This window comes from Hyperolius riggenbachi, chromosome 4, assembly GCF_040937935.1.
Source record: "Hyperolius riggenbachi isolate aHypRig1 chromosome 4, aHypRig1.pri, whole genome shotgun sequence".
NCBI lineage: Eukaryota > Metazoa > Chordata > Amphibia > Anura > Hyperoliidae > Hyperolius > Hyperolius riggenbachi.
The window spans coordinates 160,612,855-160,630,087 of NC_090649.1; the positions used below are offsets into that span (position 1 = coordinate 160,612,855).

Below are 17,233 nucleotides of genomic sequence, written 5' to 3' on the forward strand. Positions count from 1 at the left end.
TGGGCAGCAGACACCAGAAAATCGCAATGTGGGCAGCAGTGACCAGAAAATCGCAATGTGGGCAGCAGACACCTGAAAATCGCAATGTGGGCAGCAGACACCTGAAAATCGTAATGTGGGCAGCAGACACCTGAAAATCGTAATGTGGGCAGCAGACACCTGAAAATCGTAATGTGGGCAGCAGACACCTGAAAATCGCAATGTGGGCAGCAGTGACCTGAAAATCGTAATGTGGGCAGCAGTCACCAGAAAATCGTAATGTGGGCAGCAGACACCTGAAAATCACAATGTGGGCAGCAGACACCTGAAAATCACAATGTGGGCAGGAGACACTAGAAAAAAAATGCACCTGTGAAAAAAAAACAATTCACTTACCTGACAGAAGTCTTCTCCTCTCCCGGCATCTGGCACACAGCTCCCCGAGTCCTCCTGCAGCACATCTCCCGCGCTGACAGGCAGAGTGCAGGGCTACGGCAAGATGGCTGCCGAAACCCTGTACTAGAGACACAAATAGTCTCCAGTGTAGGGCTTCTTCGGCGGCCATCTTGCCGTAGCCCTGCTCTGCCTGCCGGAGACTATGCAGGCTGCTGGTGGAGCGGGGCTGCGGGGAATGAACTGGCAGACGCTGCGGCCAGTTGAGCACCTTGCTGGGGGGTCCAGAGCAGCGCTCCCCCCACGCACAGTGAGCGGGCCCCAGAGCAGCCCCGGGCGGCCGGCCCCCCTGCGGCTGAGAGAGTCGCATCCCCGGTAGGTACGCCGGTGGTGACAGCCTTTCCTCCTCCGGGCCCCTGACTTGCTAGGGGCCCCCCTGCAACTGCAGGGGCTGCAGGGTCTATTCCTACGCCCCTGGCCTGTTGTCATTCTAGTACACAGGTGTCAAACACAATGCCGTGGGATGAATGCAGCCCTACTTCCCATTTTATGTGGCCCCCCAGTACTTCAAATGTGCATCATTGTATGCAGTAAAAGAATAACAGCACACTGCCTTACAAACCAGAGGGGCACACCGGGGACAGTTTCTGGTTGAAACATTGCCATTTTGAGGTGGGGTGCAGCAACAACCCATAGGATCCCTCAGCAAAATTATCATGGGGTCCCCTCTTGGGATCCAAACCCCCCTTGTGTGGCTAGTAAACCCCCACCCCCAAACAAACACCCGCCTCAGCTTACCAAAAAGACTATGGGGGAAGTAAAAGCCAGCATCTTGCCTTGGGCCACATTGCATCAAGATCCTTTTCTGCCGAAGCAGCACTGGGGCAAGCAAATATACTGTTCAATAAATGTAAAATCTTAATAAACAATTTGGCCCTCGACTTAGACTAGGTTTTAGATTTTGGCCGCTTACAGGATTGAGTTTGTACTAGTAGATAAATTACTCCCTGCGTGTTAGTCTACTACCACTCAATTCAGTTGTCGGTTTAACACTGCCGATGCCTGCATGATTTTGTGGAGAACCTGAAGTGGATCTTCGGGGGGCAGATAGGACACAGAGCCAAGTTCTCTGCCTAATAACATGGTTCTGTGACCCCCAACTGCCACACTCTGCTCCCCCACCGCCGCGTTATAGCCCCCCAAGTTTAGCGACAAGACTTGTCATTAACTCGGAGGTAAACACAGGGGAAAGGAAGTCCCTGTTTAAAACGCCTGCCAGGAGCAATCCTACAGGGTTTTCTGAGCTGCCATTGGGCAGCTCTCTCCCCTGGTCTGTGCCTCCTGCCGTTCCCCTGCCTCCCTTCATGCTATACGAGACAACACAGTATCTCAGTGCAGCATTGTGACCCAGAGGGTCACGCAAGTGAAAGTGGGCCAATGCGGCCTACAGTAGTGGCGGGGAGCGACGTTTTTTGAGGCTACTTGATCCGCTCAGCCCTGCGGGTCAGGTAGCCTACTTTATTTTTATTTTTTGAGCCCACCTCGGGCTCTCTTTAAAGTCACATGGCACATTACACTAATCACTTTCAGCATTACAAAGGAACTTTCAGTGAGATCCCAGACACTGCTATAGTTTTTGTGGAGCATCTTCAGCACCATTTTTCTATTTTCAAAATAGGATTTACAAAAAATCACATCCTTCTTCCCTAAATCTGGCATTGCCCCAATGGCTGAGTCAGACAGCATGAGGTTCCCCCACCTGTACAACACCAGCCCACATGGTCCATCACCTTGTAGGGACTCAGCAGGAGAGGGGCAGAAATACTCGACTCCATGTGTGTGGGGCTCATTCTCAAAATTGTGCATACAAAGAAGTGGGTAAATACCCCACCCATGTGGCAGTAAGTCAGAGGGTTGGTGGGCGGAAGGCTTATGGTGGAATGAGAGAACCTCCTTTAATAGCAAAGGGACTACCAGTTGTCCATCCCCTCCCAGGTAAAGGGGGTCAAACTTTAATTGAAGGAAAACAACACTATAAAAACTTTTTTAAAGTATAGGAAATCATCTGTAGTCTTCCTTTTCCAATGCATACTTTTGGCTTACCTTCTGTAACCCTCTTTCTTCTTCTGTATGCTGTGGCTTCATCTTCCTTTGTATACTTCTGTGTTTTTCCAGGACTGATCTGTACATTTTTCCATTATTCTGTATGTCTGGCATTTTTCTTCTAATGCCTCGATTGCAGAGTCACCTGCCTCAGTGTTTAGTCTGGCACTGGGCAAACTATGGCTTGCGAGCCTTGTCCAGGCCCCATGCGCTATTAATCCAGCCCGCCGTCAGGTGGCCGGATTCCTCTCCTTCTCCCTTCCCTCCTTGCAGAGTTGTGAGCAGGCATGGGGGATTTGAAACTTACCTCGATCACAGATTCCCGTGTTGCATCTCCATGGCAACAGGATGTCACATGACGTGGAATACGCTGGCACTTCCCAACGTTACGTCATGTGGTAACCTGTTGCCATGGTGACGCGATGTGGGAATTGGTGAGTGAGGTGAGTTTCAATTCCCTCCACCACCCACTCGCAACTCTGCAGGAAGGGAGGGGGGTTGGAATATAAGGAATGTGGCCCGTGGTCCGCAGCACGGGGCAGCATGGTGGTGTAGTGGTTAGCGTTCTCGCCTTGCATCGCTGAGTCCCTGCCCTGGTTCGAATCCCAGTCAGGTCAACATCTGCAAGGAGTTGGTATGTTCTCCCTGTGTCTGTGTGGGTTTCCTCCATGCATTCCAGTTTCCTCCCACATCCCAAAAACATACAGATAAGTTAATTGGCTTCCTCCTGAAATTGGCAGTAGACTACAATACATACACTACACAATATATACATATGACTATGGTAGGGACTAGATTGTGAGCTCCTTCGAGGGACAGTTAGTGACAAGACTATGTATACTCTGTACAGCGCTGCGGAAGATGTCGGTGCTATATAAATACTAAATAATAATAAAATGTGGCCAGGGCCGCTTAAAGTTTGCCCAGCCCTGGTATAGACTAATAAGAAATCGCAGTAACAAGTTCAAAACGGCTTTTTCTGATTTCCTAGTAGGCAAAAGCATTTAGCAAATTTGAGAAACTTTAAAGAGAACCCGAGGTGGGATTTACTTATGCTAGTGGGGCACAGAGGTTGGTTGTGCACACTAACACCAGCCTCTGTTGCCCCATGGTGTGCCTTCAAGACCCCCCTGCGCGCCGCTATACCCCACGCAGTGCTGGCGACACGCAGCGTGTCGCCAGCACAATGTTTACCTCTGCCTGTCTGTTAGCGCCGCTCCCCCGCCTCCTCCGTATCGGCGCTACCCGCCCGCGTCACTTCCCTCCAATCAGCGGGAGGGAAGGGACGCCGATATGGAGGAGGCGGGGGAGCGGCGCTGACTGACGCTGCATAGGTAAACATTGTGCTGGCGACACGCTGCGGGGGGTATAGCGGCGCGCAGGGGGGTCTTGGAGGCACACCATGGGGCAACAGAGGCTGGTGTTAGTGTGCACAACCAGCCTCTGTGCCCCACTAGCATAAGTAAATCCCACCTCGGGTTCTCTTTAAACAACTGACTTAAGTGAAATTAGAATAGACTATTTAAGACAAATAACATTTATATCATGCTTTTCTCCTGGCAGCTCAAAGCGCTTGAGCTGATGAAGCCACAGTAGCCACTAGAGCGTGCTCAGTAGGCAGTAGCAGTGTTAGGGAGTCTCACCCAAGGGCTCCTTACTGAATAGGTGGCTTTACTGAACAGAAAAAGTTGAGATTCAAACCAGATCACCTGTGTCAGAAGCAGAGCCCTTAACCATTACACTATCCAGCCACTGTAGTTATTGTTTTAAAAGAATACCACAAGTCCTACTAGAGGGATTGCCTTTATAATAAAACTTAAAGAGGAACTCCAGTGAAAATAATGTACAATAATTATGTATAACTGATTTAGTCAGTGTTTGTCAGTGTTTGCCTATTGCAAAATCTTTTAAATCCCTGATTTACATTCTGACATTTATCACATGGTGACATTTTTACCTCTGCCTGTCTGTTAGCGCCGCTCCCCCGCCTCCTCCGTATCGGCGCTACCCGCCCGCGTCACTTCCCTCCAATCAGCGGGAGGGAAGGGACGCCGATATGGAGGAGGCGGGGGAGCGGCGCTGACTGACGCTGCATAGGTAAACATTGTGCTGGCGACACGCTGCGGGGGGTATAGCGGCGCGCAGGGGGGTCTTGGAGGCACACCATGGGGCAACAGAGGCTGGTGTTAGTGTGCACAACCAGCCTCTGTGCCCCACTAGCATAAGTAAATCCCACCTCGGGTTCTCTTTAAACAACTGACTTAAGTGAAATTAGAATAGACTATTTAAGACAAATAACATTTATATCATGCTTTTCTCCTGGCAGCTCAAAGCGCTTGAGCTGATGAAGCCACAGTAGCCACTAGAGCGTGCTCAGTAGGCAGTAGCAGTGTTAGGGAGTCTCACCCAAGGGCTCCTTACTGAATAGGTGGCTTTACTGAACAGAAAAAGTTGAGATTCAAACCAGATCACCTGTGTCAGAAGCAGAGCCCTTAACCATTACACTATCCAGCCACTGTAGTTATTGTTTTAAAAGAATACCACAAGTCCTACTAGAGGGATTGCCTTTATAATAAAACTTAAAGAGGAACTCCAGTGAAAATAATGTACAATAATTATGTATAACTGATTTAGTCAGTGTTTGTCAGTGTTTGCCTATTGCAAAATCTTTTAAATCCCTGATTTACATTCTGACATTTATCACATGGTGACATTTTTACTGCTTGCAGGTGATGTAGCTGCTGTTTGCTGTTTTGGCAGTTGGAAACAGCTGTAAACAGCTATTTCCCACAATGCACCAAGGTTCACAGACAGGAAACTGCCAGGAGTACCATGGTCCTCAGAGTTTCTTGTGGGAGAGGTTTCACCACAATATCAGCCCTACAGAGCCCCCTGATGATCCGTTTGAGCAAAGGAATAGATTACTCATGTAAAAGAGGGTATCAGCTACTGATTGGGATAAAGTTCAATTCTTGGTCAGAGTTTCTCTTTAAGTTTCTTTCAAAAAATTGATACATCAGCTCTACACAGGTCATTTTGTAATTTTAAAATCAGAGCTGTCTGCAGCAAGCTCGGATTTTTCAGACATGGCAGATGATTCACAAAATACTTATTCACAACCATAAGAGCTTGGTGAATGGCACACCCAAATCTCCATTCCCTCTCAATCTGAGCAGTTTTTGTGCATGGATACCCAGTTGTTTCTTTCTGTTCAGGTGCTTAATCAACTCACCTGAATTAGAGAGTTTCTTACACAGAAGCTTATATTTCTTATATTTCTTTTAACAGCTGACACCTGAAGCAATGTTACTACTATGGAGTTCTATAACACATAGTTATGCCTCTGCCATATCTTGTGAATTTTCTCCATAAATGACAATGCATTCATTTCCTCCAGAAATGACAATAAATTGGTTTGGAAGGCAGGTTTACCTAGTAACTGAAACTGAACCATGGCTGCTCTGGTGTATCGAATCAAAACCAGCAACAATACCACAGTGTTGATATTCCTGAGGCTATGGTAACGTCTAGAATCTGATTGAGGAAACACTACTTCCTGGACAGAGCACAGCTGCTTCTGCTCTTCACGGCCTCAACAGGAAGCAGGAGCAAAGATGGCAGAACCTTAAGAAGAAGTTGGCTGAGCTCAACAGATGGCTGAGCTCAACAGATAACAGATATCAACTGATAATCACAAGACATATTGGGCCTGATGCTATTCCAGGTGATAAGTAGCTTGCAGATGCGAGCTACTTATCACCTTGCCATCGCACGAGGATAACCGGCAAATCCTATTGCCAGTTTCACTCGAGCGATGGCCGATCGTTAGGGAGCATTACTCAGGCGAAAGCCTGAGCGATGCTCCCTATTACCGGGCGATGGGGAGCGAGGTTTACCCTGTGGTGCTGTCCATCAGCACCACAGCCTCGCTTCCCACACATGCGCACAACCCGCCGAACATCCGCCGCCATCTTCCGCCGCTGCATCTGGGGGTCTCCTTTAATAAGGAGACCCCCAGAGCTCCCCGCCGGCCGCCGCTCGTCTCCGCAACCCCCCACAAAGTTGCAAAGCTACAAATTGCTTAAATTCCTTACCGCCGCTTTACACCCGCCGGCCGCCGCATCTCGCCGCAAGTCCCCGCTGTGTATTTACAGTGTACGAGTTACTGTAATTACACTCACTAAGAACAGAGTCCCGGCAAAGCATCTTTGAATCAGCCGCTGGGGCTCCCTATTGGTTCACAGGCTGGACCAATGTAATGGGCTCAGCCTGTGAACCAATAGGGAGCCCCGGCGGCTGATTCAAAGATGCTTTGCCGGGACTCTGTTATTAGCGAGTGTAATTACAGTAACTCGTACACTAATTACACAGCAGGGACTTGCGGCAAGATGCGGCGGCCGACGGGTGTAAAGCGGCGGTAAGGAATTTAAGCAATTTGTAGCTTTGCAACTTTGTGGGGGGTTGCGGAGACGAGCGGCGGCCGGCGGGGAGCTCTGGGGGTCTCCTTATTAAAGGAGACCCCCAGATGCAGCGACGATGTCGTGCGTTAGCATGTTTAGACCTGCTTTTTGCAGGTCTAAGCTAACGCTCATGTCTGCCGGGAAGCATCGCTTCCCGGAGGCATGCAAAGTGTAATAGGATAGGGTGTAAGGAACTTGCTGGGCGATAATATCGCCCAAGTGAGTTCTTTTAGCACCCTGCCTAGGGCTAAATGCAATTGAATCAGGCGACTTTATAGTCGCCTGATTATCGGACTCACCAGTGTTTAACACTGGCGAGTCTGACAATTGCATCAGGCCCATTGTATGTGAAACATTTGACAGCTTAAAGTGGACCCAAACTAAAAATACAAGATTTCAGAAATAAAATCTATTTTCTAAATTATAATAATAAATAGCAGCCTTTTTTCAGCTACATGATGACAAATATAAAATATTTTACATTTATTGGAGAAACCCCTCCCTTCCTTTCATATTGCCGGCAAATAATCCGGCAAACTGGTGGAGTAGATGGTGTCCAGCATAGGAGGAATTGCTAATGGCTGCCACCTGTATAACCCTAGTTATGCAAAGAGGAGGGTGAAAAGCATGCACTGCAATGCTCATAGGCTTGAAGGAGTGTTTATTTATATTTGTATGTGTCAGAGTGGTGCAACTAAATATTTTGAATTAAAAAAATGTTTGGTTTGAGTCCGCTTTAACTCTCTGAATATCTAAATAGGAAGTAATCCGAGAGTTCTCACCGTGAGTTAAAAAGCTGAAACATGCTTTAAGAAGCAGTAGAGAATCCTGCTTTCCTCCAGAGGTCAGTTTTATGAATAGAGAACAACCTTGTCCCTGTAGAATGACCTAAAGAACCACGAGGGACCAGCTATATCTAAGAAAGGACAGGGTTATATTTCCCAACTACTTATTTACTGGTTATCCTAGGGACAACCCTGCTTTGTAAGTACTGTTTTTTCCTTAATATATACTGTACAAAAATCACTTGTCCAGCATACTAGTACACTATTCATTCTTGGTTGTGTCTCTTCTATTTTTGTCTTTCAGTCCACTATCTCTTGGTGTGTTTTATATGAATCTCCTCTGAAATTGTAAAAAAACAAATCTCTTGCAACTACTTGTTCTTTAACCTGGAAGTTCAGCAGGTCCATTTAGTGCAGTACTAAATCATCAACCACAGCAATGTCATCAATCAGAAGATTAGAGAACTGCATTTTTTGGGAAGGAGGAGAACAATTTGGGAACTGGGGCTGAATTGGACATAAAATGGGAGCACTGGTTAAGGTGAAGTTTTAGTTGAGTTAGAATGTTAAGATTTTGTGTCAAAAAGTGCATAAAGTTAATTAAGGAATTACAGTAACTTTATAGATGTGCAGTATGCAATAATGTTTTGGGATAACTTGAGGTTAGGCATCAAGAAAATAACAATGTTAAAGGGTGGAAATCCCAGTTAGGCAGGATTTATATGGGGGGGGTTGTTACAAAGTAAAGGAACTGGAATTATGCATTAGAACGGGGATTTTTGTTAAGGAAAAGCTAGGCAACTGGTAGGGGAGAATCCACAAAAACACTGATAAAAATAGCATTATATAGTCACAATATGATACCTTTGGCTACCACTTTGCAGTATTTGAAGTTGGCATCAAAACTACACTAAACTCAGATTTATCCCCTGGAAATAAATGGCATAGGCAATCCATTGTTACTATTATATAAATCACAAACATATTCCATGGCGCTGTACAAAGTAAGAAACAAACATGGGGTACAAGATAATACAGACAATGGTGTACACCAATATACAAAATACAGAGTTGGTACAAAATACAGAAATGGTACAAAATACAGAACTGGTAATTACAGTAAAAAATTAGTATGAATCTAGGTCAACAGGTAAAACTGCCAACTGTCTATCAAAAAGCATAGGGGTTGCCACATATCTAGAAGTATATATAATAAAGAATATGCTTTGCTGATATAGCCCCATTTTAACTTTGCATGTGTTCAATTTTTGAAGGAAATTATTTTCATACTTAATGTTTTTTAATATTCTCTCTCTACAGTTAACTGGAAGGCTTTAAAACAGAGAGATTGCAATGATATTCAGGAGTTATTGAAAACCATGCTCCATCCAGATACAGAGGACAAATAAAAATGGATATTAAACTAGATGAATCAAAGTAAATTGAGGTAGAAGTCAAGGTAAAACTTTTTATTTGTCTGGTTTAAAAGGCAAAGCAAGGGCATGTAGCAGAATGTAATACATTATTCAGGATACCCAATTTTACATTAATTGTCTTGGGTTCAGCATTAGAAACACTTCCTTTATATATGTATTGCTGTATATTGGTATGTAACCCCGCCCACCCAGAAATCTTTAGCCCAGAAACATCAGCATTATTGTATGCTATTTCCTCGAGACAGAAGTAAGGAATGGTCAATGAGATGCAAATCAAATTATGCTAATTTAAATGCAAATTCTATGCAAATGTATGTCGTTGTAGCATTTGATTGGTCCATTTTCAAGTTGCGTACATCTGCATAGAAGTATCATAAATATTTGCAAAAACTCAGAATTGTTTGCAGCTCACTGACCATTCCTAGCCATAGAGTGTTGTACTATGTTAGGCATCAGTTAAAGCAGAACATTTATAATATAATACTATAATACCATTTGACAAATTTCAATATATTCAAAGGGTTAGCTTTCAGTATATATTAATACCCGCTTCAGACAATCATCATGTGTACTAAACAAAGTTTTCGAAAAGATTAAAAGTGAATTTTCACTGTAAACATATTGATTTTTTTGCATTTTCCGAATTTACCATATATTTTCTCGATATCAAAAATAGCATATTAGATGTGACAATGACTTTGGCGAAAGCAGAGCAGCCGCCCGGGCGGCAGAAATGGTTAGGGCCCCTTTTACATTTACAGGTTAAACCTGCATTGCATTATCCTATTTTAATGCAAGGGGCTGCAAAACCAATGAAAGTCTATGGAAAATTTCACACTTATTGACCGTTGTGGTGCGCCGGAAGTATCCAAACTGACAAAAGGGCGGCAGCGCATTACTGCAAGCACCACGCACAGTGCTTGGGGTAATGAAAGTCTATGGGAGACGCAGTAAGTGTAAACACCGGAGCGTGGTGCATCACAGATCGCTTGTGCGGACCAACGGAATCCCTTTGGCACACTTCCTGCCCATCAGAGAGTACATCACTGACCAGGGGTTATGTATATGACTCTGTCGGCACACTCTGCTGCAGGGTCTTTTGATTGTCGTTTTTTGCATTGTGGTGGGGTGCGGCAGGAGCATTGTATCGCATCACAATGCAAAAATCATGTGTAAAACTGGCCTCAAGGTAAGGGGGAGGTTTGTTTTATACATTTTGTAAAGTAGGTGCTCAAATCCTTTTATGTTTGATGTTGCTTTTCTTACCTACCGTACTTTTCGGTGCTTTTTCACTTGCTAAAACGGGTGCTAAAATGGGGCCACCCACTATTTTATTGGCACCCAAATTTCCCACTATAGCTGAAATCACTATGAGCACCTATGGTGGCACCCAAACTTGCCTGGCTCCTCTGGTACAGAAATGTCCTGCTTCTGGGAGATCACCTTTCTTTACATATAGCTGCAGCACACTTCATAAGTACTCCTTGACTGCACTCAAGGACTCTAATTCAATTAACTTTTCTCTTGGGTTTTCTCTAAGAGAATATTTTTCATTTTTCCATTGTAGCCAATGTTACTATGGCTGTACCCACATTTCTGAGGCACCCAATATTGCCAGTTTTTACTGTGGGTTTGCGGGCGGAGAAGGTAAAGTTTGCAGGGGGGGGGGGGGTTAGGGTTCACCCGGGGGTCTTTTAAACTTAGACATCAGTGTTTTTTTTAAGGTAAGGCATTAGTTATTGGTTAGGGTTAGGCGTCATAGGGGTATTGGTTAGGGTTAGGGATCGAAGGGGGATGGTTAGGGTTAAGCAAAAGAGGGGGTTGGTTAGGTTTAGGCCTTGGTAGGGAGGGTTCTGTGTGAGAGTAGGGTTAGATTTAGCCGCAGTAAAAATCAGTATCATTCACCAATATATTACTAGCACTGCAAAAATAGTAGAATATCGGTAAATTTACCAATATTCTATTAGCGCCTATATAAGGTGCCCATATTTCCAGACGCCGTTTTGCATGCACGCGATCTACTGTTCTACTCAAGTTTTTTTAATAGTTACAAAATCAATAATGCAATATATTCATTTAAGGGATATTTTTAACAGAAATATTTCAAAGTACACTTATTCTCTAAGCTGCAATCATTATTAAGTTGAAATGTTATTAACGAAGATTTGATGTTATTTAAAGTAAAAATTCCATAAGTGCTCCTGTTGAAATTGTGTTGGGGATATAAATGTATATAAATATACTTCTGAGGCTTTTGTTTTACATTTGTGAAGCATAGATATGTGTAAGGTGAAGTAAAGGCAGCAGTCAGCACATTCTCTCATGTTATGTGATTAGTGTTTACCTCTATTGACTCTGAATGCAGAGAGAAGGGCCTGTTGAACAAATGTTCTATAACTAATGTGCAATCTAGAACAAATGACACATTCGTTCATCATATGATTCCTGTTTACAAATATGAATTTAAAATAGCATGAAGGAATTTATCACCAACTTTCTAAATGCATTTACTGTGACTCCAAGAAAACATTCCACTTGTGTCAAGTAATATTTCTCCATTTGTGTACCATAATTCAAAGCCATGTATTCTGTTTTGAAACATTTTCAGATGGTTCCTTGTTATTAAGGTAAACATACATTTGAACAGAAATGCTTAGTTTTGCTTTATTAAGTTCCTCTGATTTTTCAGATTACAGGTATATAGTTTATTAAGAGAAGAAAAAAACAATTATGCTATATAGAGAGTGTGATAGTCATAACTGATCAAACAACTATGGGAAGGAGGGCCAGCTCTGCCATTGAGGCAAAGGGGGCAATTGCTCCAGAGCCCCGACCTCTTCTGGGGCCCCTGCACTGTTAGACCCTGGCAACTCAGCGCTGCACAGAATAAAGTTTTGTCACTTAACTATCCCTCGGAAGAGCTCACAATCTAATCCCTGCCATAGGCATATGTCTTGTTATGTATAGAGTACTGTTTGTACCGTAGTCTAAGGTCAATTGGGGGGGGGGGGAGTGGTATTCAAAAAACAGTTTTTTTTTCAACTCATGAGTGTTTTTTATTAAGAAAAAAAATCGCAGCAGCAATCAAATACAACCAAAAGTAAGCTCTATTTGTGAGAAGAAAAGGGGTAAAATTCATTTGGGTGCTAAGTTGTATGACCAAGCAATAAATCGTTAAAGTTGTGAAGTGCCAAATTGTTAAAAATGGCCTGGCCACTAGGAGGGTATAAACCTTTGGTCCTCAAGTGGTTAAACTATAATACTTTGTATAAACAATGAACTAAATCTGGAAAAAAAAACAAATCTTTAACCTGCTGGGCGGTCTGGACGAGCACAGCTCGTCCAGTACCGCCGGAGGCTGCCGCTCAGGCCCTGCTGGGCCGATTTGGCTGAAATAAAAAGCAGCACACGCAGCCGGCACTTTGCCAGCCGCGTGTGCTGCCTGATCGCCGCCGCTCTGCGGCGATTCGCCGCGAGCAGCGGCGAAAGAGGGCCCCCCTAGCCGCCTGAGCCCTGCGCAGCCGGAACAAAAAGTTCCGGCCAGCGCTAAGGGCTGGATCGGAGGCGGCTGACGTCACGACGTCGGCTGACGTCGATGACGTCACTCCGCTCGTCGCTATTGCGACGATATAAGCAAAACAAGGAAGGCCGCTCATTGCGGCCTTCCTTGTTTATTCTGGGCGCCGGAGGCGATCGGAAGATCGCCTCCGGAGCGCCCTCTAGTGGGCTTTCATGCAGCCAACTTTCAGTTGGCTGCATGAAATAGTTTTTTTTTTATTAAAAAAAAACCCTCCCGCAGCCTGCCTGGCGATCTTAATAGAACGCCAGGCAGGTTAAGGTTGCCCTCTTTAGTATCCCTTACTTAGTAATCCCTTACTTACTTGGTAAGCCTACAGTGGGATGCGAAAGTGTGGGCAACCTTGTTAATTGTCATGATTTTCCTGTATAAATCGTTGGTTATTACGATAAAAAATGTCAGTTAAATATATCATATAGGAGACACACACAGTAATATTTGAGAAGTGAAATGAAGTTTATTGGATTTACAGAAAGTGTGCAATAATTGTTTAAACACAATTAGGCAGGTGCATACATTTGGGCACCACAAAAAATAAATTAAATCAATATTTAATAGATCCTCCTTTTGCAGAAATTACAGCCTACAAATGCTTCCTGTAGGCTCCAATGAGAGTCTGGATTCTGGTTGAAGGTATTTTGGACCATTCTTCTTTGCAAAACATCTCTAGTTCATTCAGGTTTGATGGCTTCAAAGCATGGACAGATCTCTTTAACTCACACCACAGATTTTCAATTATATTCAGGTCTGGGTACTAAGATGGCCATTCCAGAACATTGTACTTGTTCCTCTGCATGAATTACTTAGTGGATTTTGAGCAGTGTTTAGGGTTGTTGTGTTGTTGAAAGATCCAGCCCCAGCACAGCTTCAGCTTTGTCACTGATTCCTGGACATTGGTCTCCAGAATCTGCTGATACTGAGTAGAATACATGCATCCCTCAACTTTGACAAGATTCCCAGTCCCTGCACTGGCCACACAGTCCCACGCCATGATGGAACCACCACCATATTTTACTGTAGGTAGCAGGTGTTTTCTTGGAATGCTGTGTTGTTTTTCCTCCATACATGGCGGAAATACATGCCCAAATAACTCAATTTTAGTTTCATCAGTCCACAGCACCTTATTCCAAAATGAAGCTAGCTTGTCCAAATGTGCTTTAGTATACCTCAAGCGGCTCTGTTTGTGCTGTGGGTGGAGAAAAGGCTTCCTCTGCATCTCTCTCGCATACAGCATTTCCTTGTGTAAAGTGCACCGAATGGTTGAACAATGCACAGTAACTTCATCAGCAGCGAGATGATGTTGTAGGTCTTTGGTGCTGGCCTGTGGGTTGACTCTGACTTTCGTCACTTTTGTTTATCCGTGATTTTTCTTGGTCTGCCACTTCGAGCCTTAACTTGAACTGAGCCTGTGTCTTCCATTTCCTTAATATGTTCCTAACTGTGGAAACAGACAGCTGAAATCTCTGAGACAGCTTTCTGTATTCTTCCCCTAAACCATGATGGTGAACAATCTTTGTCTTCAGGTCACTTGAGAGTTGTTTTGAGACCCCCATGTTGCTACTCTTCAGAAAAAAATGAAAAGAGCAGGGAAACTTACAATTGACCCCATTACCATTTCTGCCGCCCAGACGTGAGATGCACTGCTGCGGTGCTGCGCTTCGGGGTCGCGGGCACGCCCCGTGCTGTCCCCTGGTAGCCCTGGGATCAGTGAACGGGAATATGGTTCCCGATCACCGATCCGTGTCCCCAGCAGAAAAACCGAAGCGCTCTTACAAGAGGCTTCAGTCTTTCTGCACGTAAAATCTTCCGCACCCCCCTTAGGCTTCCGGTTAGCGAGAAGCACAAGGAGGGAAAAAAACTGAAGGTGGCCATCTTGTGGCCAAATAGTAAAACTACATCTACATATTTTTTACATTACAATTTACACATATAATAACATTGAAAAATTTTAATAGAAAAAAAAAATTAGGGTCTGATCTTTTTATATATGCATTTAAAGGGGGTATACTACAAACATTTTTTAAATCATAAGCTTGTAAATAGTGATGGACACAAAACGGAAAAAAACGCACCTATATTTCCAAATAAAATATTGGCGCCATACATTGTGATAGGGACAAAATTTAAATGGTGTCATAACCGAGACAAATGAGCAAATAAAATACATAGGTTTTAATTATGGTAGCGTGGAATATTTTAAAGCTATAATGACCGAAAACTGAGAAATAATGCATTTTTTCCATTTTTTTCTTATTAATCCTGTTAAAATGCATTTATAAAACAATAATTCTTAGTAAAATGTACCACCCAAAGAAAGCCTAATTAGTGGCGGAAAAAACAAGATATAGATCAATAAATTGTGATAAGTAGTGATAAAGTTATTAGCAAATGAATGGGAGGTGAAAATTGCTCTGATGCGTAAGGTGAAAAATCCCGCAGGCTGAAATGGTTAAATACTCTTTCTCATAATTGGATTCACCGTTGTATGTAGATCAGGGGTCACTGAGCTTACCAAGCCAATTTGAGTTCCAATCATTAGGTCTAAAGGTGTTGGAATCAATAAAATGACAACAGTGCCCAAATTTATGCACCTGCCTAATTTTATTTGAACAATTATTGCGCACTTTCTGTAAATCCAATAAACTTAATTTCACTTCTCAAATATCACTGTGTGTGTCTCCTATATGATGTATTTAACTGACATTTTTTATCGTTACAACCAGCGATTTATACAGGAAAATCATGACAATTAACAAGGTTGCCCAAACTTTCGCATCCCACTGTATATAAAATGAAAATCAAAATTATCGTCTTTCAGTCATAGGGTTATTTACCCCTGTAAAGCCTGTAAAGTCATGGTGTATTCCTCACTTTAACTGATTAGTCCATTCTAGAGAAGAGCTCACATTTTGTTGTTTTTATAATTATTTATCTTATACAGTATGTAACTGACATATTTTCCATCTTACTTTCAGACAGACTGTCAAACAACAGGTTTCACATTCTGAGATTTTTATCAGTCTAGGGCCATTTATGGGGGAATCCAATTAACCCACCAGTGTGTGTCATATCTATATAAGGAAAGCTGTCTTTAACATGAACACAAGTTTCCAGTACCTTTTAAAATTGATCTTAGTTATCTTTAAACTAATCATTTGCAATCCAACCCATGCTTACCTATTAACCTGTCTGTTGACCAACACAGGGACTGTGCAGCAACTAAACTTGCTGCATTGCCTGTATATAATTTAGGTTTGTTCCATCACCACAGGTTTGGATATCAGCAATAACACAATTAACAGGCACTGGGGCTCAGCTATTATATAACTAAGTTCAGGATACAGTGATAGTGTATATGTTAGTATCAGTTTTTAAAGAGAATCTGTATTGTTAAAATCGCTCAAAAGTAAACATACCAGTGCGTTAGGGGACATCTCCTATTACCCTCTGTCACAATTTCGCCGCTCCTCGCCGCATTAAAAGTGGTTAAAAACAGTTTTAAAAAGTTTGTTTGTAAACAATCAAAATGGCCACCAAAACAGGAAGTAGGTTGATGTACAGTATGTCCACACATAGAAAATACATCCATACACAAGCAGGCTGTATACAGCCTTCCTTTTGAATCTCAAGAGATCATTTCCCCCATGCACTGAAGTTTCAGGCTGCTCTTTTCTTCCTGCAAACAGCTTTGCCCTTGTTTGTAATTCCTCAGTATGTGAAAGCCCAGCCAGCTCAGAGGATGATTTATCCAGCTTGTAAAAGATAAGAGAGAAGAGAGAAGCTGCTCTAATCTAAATAACACACAGGCAGTGTGCAGAGAGGGGCCTGGAAGGGTGAGTTCATAGCAGAACCACAACACTGAAGAACTTGGCAGCCTTCCAGACACAGGCCGACAAGTCTGACAGGGGAAAGATACATTGATTTATTACAGAGACAGTGATAGTATAAAGTGCTGCAGTTAGCCAGAACACATTAGAATAGCTTTTGGAACTTGTAGGATGATAAAAAACAGGATGCAATTTTTGTTACGGAGTCTCTTTAAAGGGTTAGTGTTAGGCAATAGGACAGAGGGTGGGTGAGGTTATTAGTCAGGGAGAAGAGGTTAGCGTTAAGGGGGTTGTAATGGGGAAGAGAGTTCAGCATTGAAGTGGGAGTGAAAGGGGGATATTAGTGTTTGAAGCCAAGCAAACTGATAGATAAAATTACCAATATTCTAGCTATTAGCAATACTGAGTGCCAAATTTTACATGCAACATTATTAAATGTATTCACTCAGCCAACCATTGCCTGGTAAATAATATTGTTATGTTTAAAGATGATTAACGTTACATACACTGGATATTCTGTTTTGCATCAAAGAGTTTGGAAATGAGCCAGGTTAGCTTTATGAAGAAATGGACTTGTTTTTTTCTACTCCATTCATTGAAAGCTAAGTTTTACAACTACGGGCTTGATTTACTCAGGTTTTCCGAAGATGAGGAACCTTGGAGATCACAAGGG

General features: G+C 43.2%; 1 protein-coding gene across 2 annotated transcripts in view; it reads left to right on the forward strand.

Moving 5' to 3' along the window:
* MBNL1 (muscleblind like splicing regulator 1) overlaps positions 1-17,233 on the forward strand; it is a 372,727-nt gene that overhangs the window by 18,418 nt on the left and 337,076 nt on the right. Inside the window, exon 2 of one of the 2 annotated variants that reach the window (XM_068280882.1) lies at positions 9,041-9,179. The gene's annotated coding sequence lies outside the window, so the exon portion shown is untranslated. The remainder of the gene's footprint in view (positions 1-9,040; positions 9,180-17,233) is intronic. The other variant, XM_068280883.1, reaches the window with a different exon arrangement.